The sequence below is a fragment of the Apodemus sylvaticus genome, chromosome 4, assembly GCF_947179515.1.
Source record: "Apodemus sylvaticus chromosome 4, mApoSyl1.1, whole genome shotgun sequence".
NCBI lineage: Eukaryota > Metazoa > Chordata > Mammalia > Rodentia > Muridae > Apodemus > Apodemus sylvaticus.
This window is the reverse complement of record NC_067475.1, coordinates 47,517,799-47,525,373: the sequence shown is the minus strand read 5'-3', so window position 1 is coordinate 47,525,373 and position 7,575 is coordinate 47,517,799. Positions and strand designations below refer to the sequence as shown.

At 42.6% G+C, this 7,575-nt stretch overlaps 1 pseudogene; it reads left to right on the top strand.

The window, feature by feature from the left end:
- The first annotated feature begins 3,438 nt into the window (after positions 1 to 3,438).
- LOC127683564 (pumilio homolog 3-like) lies at positions 3,439 to 5,310 on the top strand (annotated as a pseudogene).
- The last annotated feature ends 2,265 nt before the right edge of the window (positions 5,311 to 7,575 follow it).

The following is a 7,575-nucleotide window of genomic DNA, read 5'->3' as shown; positions in this document are numbered from 1 at the left end:
ACACCAGCTGAAAGGAATCAAGTGGAGCCTAGAAGGGGTGGGGTCGACAGGATCCTGGTCAGGCTGGGAGCTGGAGGGTGAGATTTCTCTGAGGGTTTTAGTGTTGGAGCTCTTTTAGACAATATTCAGTGAAAACAGCTCTCTTGGAAGATATTTAGTGAAACCCCTGGTACACACACACACACTTTACTTGAGAGGAACAAGGGCGATATATGAACCTTAGAAAGTGGGAAGGGGATTTCAGGGTGAATGTAAGTCGTAGGCTGGAGCTTAAAGTGCTGTGAATGGCCTCATTTGCATGGAGAGGCATTCCAGGAACCCCTGGTACTTGCTGAGTGGGTTCTTATCAGGAGACAGGAAGTTGAACCTGTAATTTTGCAAAGGACTATGTGACATTCCTCAAGTAGAAGTTGTGGAGGTTGGGTCCCCCAGATTAGACAGAGAAGAGGACACCCCACTAAGAAAAAGGAGTACTCAGAAACCCCAGAAAGAAAAGGGAGTCTTCCATTTGGTAAAGCTCAGGAAAGCTGTCCAAACACGGTAGACTACAGCCTTAATAGCAAGTACAAAGAGAGGGAGGGATGAGGTTAGATTTAGTAAGATGAATAATGGCCCCCAAAGTGACCTTGTCCTGCTCTTCCAAACCTGTAAATGAGTTACTTGTTGCCTGGGGCTCGGGTTGAAGCTGTGATTAAGGATTTTGAAGTGGAAAGATGCGGTGATGTAGGGGGATACCAGGACTAAGAAGCAGCAGGAGGGGGTTGATTGGGGAACAGGGGGAAGGGAGAGGGCTTATGGGAAGGGGAAGCCAGGAAAGGGGAAATCATTTGAAATGTAAATAAAGAATATATCTAATTAAAAAAAGAAAGGAAAGGAAAAGGAAAAGGAAAAGGGAAAGGAAAGGAAAGGAAAGGGAAAGGGAAAGGGAAAGGAAAAGGGAAAGGAAAGGAGAGGAAAGGAAAAGGAAAAGGAAAAGGAAAAGGAAAGGAAAGGAAAAGGAAAAGGAAAAGGAAAGGAAAAGGAAAAGGAAAGGAAAGGAAAGGAAAGGGAAAAGGAAAAGGAAAAGGAAAAGGAAAGGAAAGGAAAAGGAAAAGGGAAAGAAAAAGGGAAAGGGAAAGGAAAAGGAAAAGGAAAAGGAAAGGGAAGACCACCCTGACTTCATTGAGGGTTCCATTGTAATGCCAAGTGACCTTGTACAGTGGCTGCTGGAAAGTCAGAGCCAAAGAGGGAAGCAGGAGTCAGAGATATGCAGCACCCAAGGATGCAGACACTTTCAAAAGGAAGCAAAATCCAAGGAAATGGAGCCTATGGATAGAAGGCAGCCTGACCAGCCTAGCCTAGTCTTTTGGCCTCTAGGACTTTAAATGTGTAGAGCTTGAGTCACTGGATATGTGTTAACTGATTGCAATCCCAATAAGAATAGAAATAACAAATTATACATCATCAAAACCAACGTTAAAAAAAAATAAACCAAGACTGGGATAAAATACTTAAATTTGTATATCTATTTAAAAAACATACCAACAAGTAAACATAAATGAATCGTACAACTCAATACAATGAAATATTAAAACTAAGCTAAAAATAGTGATCTTTGTTTTATAAGATAAAATACTTGTGTGTCCACAAACATAGCTAGTAAAAGTCCAATGGGGTATCACAGCCTAACCATTGGAGTAGTTCAAATTACAAAGAGGCTGTGGTGAAGCCCGGTGGTAATTTTTCTAGCGCACATGATTCAATATCCAGAATAGTATAAAGTAAGGAGGAAGATGGAGTTCAGTTGACAGAATTGGTAGAATATTTGCTTGGTGTAGACAAAGCCCTGGGTTCAATCCCCAGCACAGCATACGCTAGTATTGTAGCCCACGTCTGTAACTGTAGCACTGAAGAGACACAAGCAGGAAAATCAAAATTTTCAGGCCATCTTCAGTATGAGGCCAGCCTGGGCTACATGACATACTGCTTATTGCCAACTCCTGGAAAGTAGTAGAACAAAGATTCTTAGGCAATGCTTGTAGTAGTGTGAAACAGTACAGCCATGGAAGACAGTTTAGTATGACGTCAAAATCATGCTTATAGGTAGCCTAGAACCCTTACTTTATTATCTACTTTTTGTGTATCTTGTTTATTTTAAACGATGAAAGGGTTGGGGACCGAGGACACAGCTCAGTGGTTCAGCACTTCCCTAGTGTGTACAAGAGCTTGGTTTCAATTCCCAGCACTGCACACAATCCATAAAGAAATAAATATAAGAAATGAAATGAAACCGTGCCTACATAGTCATGGAAACAAATATTCACACTTCACTCGTAAGACCTCCCAACTAGAAACACTCTAAAATAGCCATCAGGGTGAGCAGACACAGATGCGGTCTAGTCACATTGTAAAATATTTCTCAGCAATGGAAAAAAAAAACAGTCTGGCAACAGACACAATAACATGAGTGAATTTCAAAGAAAAAAATCATGCCAAACTTTAAGATTCAGACATGAACATCTGTATAAAGTATGGCTCTAAGTCAACAGATTCCAGAAAAAAATGACTAAACCCACAATGACAGAAAGGAGAGGAAAAAATGTCTCAAGCTGCAGGGTGATGGAGAATTAATGCAGACAATGAAGAGGATACTTCTTGACAGGACCAGAAGAATTTTCGGTCTTAGCTGTGATGACTGTTACAGTAACGATCATCTGTATTTGTATGTATACAGTAACAATCGTGCATTTGTATGCACAAATAGCAAGTAAACTAACATATTTAGACTGATTTATTTATTTTATTTTATATGCAGGTATGCACTTGAGTATATTATATGTACATGAGTGCCGATGTCCCCAGAGTCCAAAAGAGGGCATCAGATCCTCTGGAATGAACATTGCAGGAGGTTGTAAGTCACTTGCCCTGGGTGCCGGGAACAGAACCTCATTTTTTTTAAAGGTACGGTGATTAATAAACTATGAAGGGCTGCTGATGGAGTTCACTGGCAAAGTACTTCTCTAGCATAAGACAGGTGTAGGTTGAATGCCCTGGACAAAACAAATTTAAATTAAAGTTAAAAAAAATGTTAGGTATTGGAGCAAATGAGTTTAACAACCATCAGACCAGGATGAGGTCCCAGCTATTGCAACTTGCTGTCTCTAGGAGAAATTACCTCAAAGAATGAGTTATACAGTCTGGAGAGATGGCTCAATGTAGTTAAGTAAATTTGTTGTTCTTGGAGAAGGCCCAGGTTTAGTTCCTAGTAGCCACATGGAGGTTCCAAACACCTGTGCCACCAGTTCCAGGAAAATTTGGAGTCCTCTTCTGGAGTCCAAGGACACCGTGTATGCACATGTATGCATGCATAAACATAAACGCAGTCCAAACACTCAGACGCATAAGTTAAAATAAATGTTGTTGACTCCGCGAGCTTCTGCCCCACGTGTCCAAAGTACTATGATGGAAGTCAAAAGGAAGAAAAAATTTACAGGAAAGAGTCCACAGACATCACAAGGAAAGAATAGATTTCATAAAAACAGTAAGTTTAGTTCTTCAAAGGCATTCCCAAGAAAAGCTGTTAAGGAAGATGGGCCTAAAGTCACATCTAAGAACTTTGAGAAAGGTGCCACAAAACCTGGCAAGGGTGTGAAGCAGTTCAAGAACAAGCCACAAGGGGGCAGGCAAAGGCCCTAAGGACAAATTTCAGAAGGCAGATAAATCCAACAGGAAGCAGAAATTCCAGCCGGATAGTAAAAGTAAGGAATCAGCAGACTTCAAAAAGAAGAAGAAAGAGCAGAAGCAGAGCATGCACCTCAGTGATAAGACCAACTGGGACTGAAGCACCTTTGGGAGCTCTTGAGAAGAAAAGATCGCGACAAAGAAAAACGGGCGAAGCACATGAGTGATTTGCAGAAGTTGATTCAAGGGAAAATTAAAACTATTGCCTTTGCACATGACTCAACTTGAGTGATCCAGTGCTTCCTTCAGCATGGGAATGAGAAGCAGAGGAAGCAGGCTTTCAAAGAAGTGCAAGGTGACTTGGTTGAATTAAGTAAAGCCAAATATTCTGGGAATATTGTTAAAGAAATTTCTCATGTATGGAAGTATTGCGGAGATAATCAGAAATTTTGAAGGTCATGTGAGGAAGATGCTGCGGCATTCAGAGGTCTCCGCCATTGTGGAGCATGCGTACAACAACAAAGCCATTTTGGGACAGAGGAACTTGCTGACAGAGGAGTTCTATGGGAACACAATTCAGCTTTGCAAGTCACCCAACTCTAGACAAGTTGCTAGAGAAGCAGCCAGGAAAGCTAGAGCTTTTCGTGGATGAAAGGAAACAGACGCTGACTCCGATGGCCCAAAAGGTAGCCGTGATTAAGCACTCACTGGTTCATAAAGTATTCTTGGACTTTTTCTTACCTATGCACCCCCAAAATCTCGATCAAAACCAATTGAAGCCACCCAGGAAGCAGTGGTGTACCTGGCCCACACACACGTGATGGTGCCAGAACGGCCATGCACTCCTTGTGGTGTGGTACACACAGGACAGGAAAGTGATCGCGAAAGCAATGAAGACGTCTGCGGAGAAGGTTGCTAATGGCCAATACTCTCACTTGGTTCTACTGGCAGCATTTGATGGTACTGATGATACTAAGCGTGTGTAGCAGATATCATATCAGAAATCAACAGTTCCTTGCCCATCATAGTTAATGACAAATATGGAAGGAAAGTCCTGTTAAACTTGATGAGCCTCAGAGGTCCCGCCCACACGGTGTCAGAGATCATCCAGCTTCTGAAGAAGGGTGATGGCAACGCGCACAGGAAGAAGAACGCTGCGATCAGCTGGTGGGCGCTCTTAGAGTCCATCTCTCCAGCTTTACTGAGCTACCTGGAAGGACACACTCAGGAGGGGGTGCTGGATACGTCTGCATGTGTGCTGGTGTCTGACCTCCTGGGATCTGCTACTGGAGATGCTCAGCCTTCTGTGGATGCCATCGCCAGCTTGGCAACAGCAGAACTGTATCCTGGTGGCAAGGATGGAGAGCGTCATGTTGTGGACGAAGCATTCTGTGGGACAACTAGTTCGCAAGTGGCTAATAGAGCACGATAAAAAAAAATGATGAAACAAAATGGAAAAGAAGGTTGCAAAAAACCTTTGTAGAGCAGGTTGATGTGAAGAACCTCAAGTCCTGGGCCAGCATCAACCTAGGAACCATTATTCTTTGCAGCCTTCTTCAGAGTTGTGACCAAGAAGTTGTAAACAAAGTCAAAGGTGGACTGAAAATACTGATTCCTGGCTTGGGAAAAACCAAAATCACCAGAAGCTGACTGCATAGGCATGCAGGATGAGCAAGCTAGAATCCGCTTCCCAAAGGAGAAGGGCAGAATCTATCCTACTCATAACCGGATGCTCTCTGCATATATTTGTTTTTGTTTTTTGTTTTTTGTTTTGTTTTGTTTTGTTTTGTTTTTTGAGACAGGGTTTCTCTCTGTAGTCCTGGTTGTCCTGGAACTCACTCTGTAGACCAGGCTGGCCTCGAACTTAGAAATCCACCTGCCTCTGCCTCCCAGAGTGCTGGGACTACAAGCATGCGCCACCGCCCAGCCATATATTTGTTAAAGGACCTATTTATATAAAATTGTTTCTAAAAGAGACCCTTGGTTTAATGTCAACTGTCTGACCTGTCAGACTGAGTCCTACACAGATCACAGTGTGACAGTGATGCAGAAGGGCTATGGCGGGCCCAGATGTGAGCTCTGTGGTTGAATGGCTTGTTGAGGAAAGGAGACAGCTATGATCTGAGAAGGCTTCCTGGAGTAGGTGGACTTTAGAGGAATGCTATAATAAAAGAAGTAAGGACATGAAGTTCAAGCAGAGTGTGTATAGTGGGAACAATAGAGTGATCAGAACTCCAGGAAGCCTGTGGCCAGGGCAGCCTGCTGGGGACAGCTGCCTCCTCAGCTGCTGTGCAGACTGAGTTCTGTCAGGTTTGCTTTGGAAGCTGCCCTGGTAAGTTCAGCACATGGAGGGAATTGTGCTAGAAGAATTAGGAGATGATGAGACTTAAAAGAAGGAGCTGCAGAAATATGTTAGAGCGTAGAGGTTGGCGTGCAGACAGACTGTTTGGACTTTAAAAGTACAGTTGGCTTTGAGCAGCAAAGCTGGAGCTCTGTAGACCACGAGAGCTCACGTAGCTGCGTTTTCAGTCCGCAGGCCTGTCCTTGCTGCTCTGGGTGTCTGATGATGTAATGGGTAGCCATCTACTCTGTACGTGCTTAGGCCCTCTAGGGACTTGGTTGTGCCTTACCTGTACTAACTTAAGGTTCCAGGACTACTAATGCAGCCTCTGGGACTCTCCTGCCCCCCCGCATGCTGGGATGTAGTAAGCTCTTTCCAAAGGCGTGACACCTGCCACTGCCTCAAGGAAGGTGGGCATGGAGTGAGGGGGAAAATGGGGAAAAGACAATTTGATTTGCTTCTGTGTGACGAACATATCATGGTCTAGGTGTGAGTTCTCTGTAGAAAGGACCATTCAGAGAGATGAGAGCTGGGAGTTTAATCTTTAAAAGTGAAAAGATAAACACATACATAACTTGAAAAGTGCTTTTGAGCAGCTTGTAGGAAAAGCACCAGTTTCCTCTGCAGCCCTCTCACTCTCCATGATGACTTGAGTTCTTAGCTCTGGTAGATTTCTAAACATACAATATGAAGTCCCAAGTATCTAAAACGTATATATTCAAATACATATTAAACAGAAAATAAATAAATAAATAAATAAATAAATAAATAAATAAATAAATGTTGTTTTTAAGAATCAGTAACAATAGTAGGGTGGATTGTGACTCTATCAATGGAACCCATGGAATGGCTATTCTATTTTGTTTAATATTTGACAACCTTTTGTAATGCAAATTGCTAAGAGAAGTTAATGAGAAAGTCAATACTACACATTTGATGGGGGGGGGACTATAAATGGGACAATTTTGTACCTCATACACCCAAAGACTGACATGATTGAACATAATAAAGATGCCATCTAGAGACATTGTTGACATAAAAGAGCTTTCTAGAATGGTTTAAATAGTCCTGGTTCTTTAGCAAAAATAAAAGAACCTAGTCTTGTCATAGCCATGGGGAGTCTCCACCTACTGTAGCATTACCCCTTTGAACATAGACAGCCTTAGGTTAAAAAAGGCTCCTGACTGATTAGGCAGTAAGTAAATGCAGAAATAAATTACTTCTTATTGGTGTTTATCTAAACTGGCCCACGGCAATGTTGATGTTCTACCTTGCACTGACAGCAGAAGAGTTTCTGCATAAGCTACACAGTGGGGATGTGCATTAAAATTAGTCAGACCACATGAGGTGACTCCTGTCTATAATCCCAGTACTAGAGAAGCTAAGGCAGAGAGACTGCCAAGATTCTGAGACCAGCCTGGGCTGCAGAGTAAGAATTGGTCTCAAAATTAAAAGGATAAGTAGATGATGGAAAACAAAATATTTGCTGAGAAGTTGTCCCTTAGTGGTAGTGATATGTCTGGGGTCCATACAGCTCTTCTGATCAAGGGCTCAGCAAGCTACTGTTCTCCTGA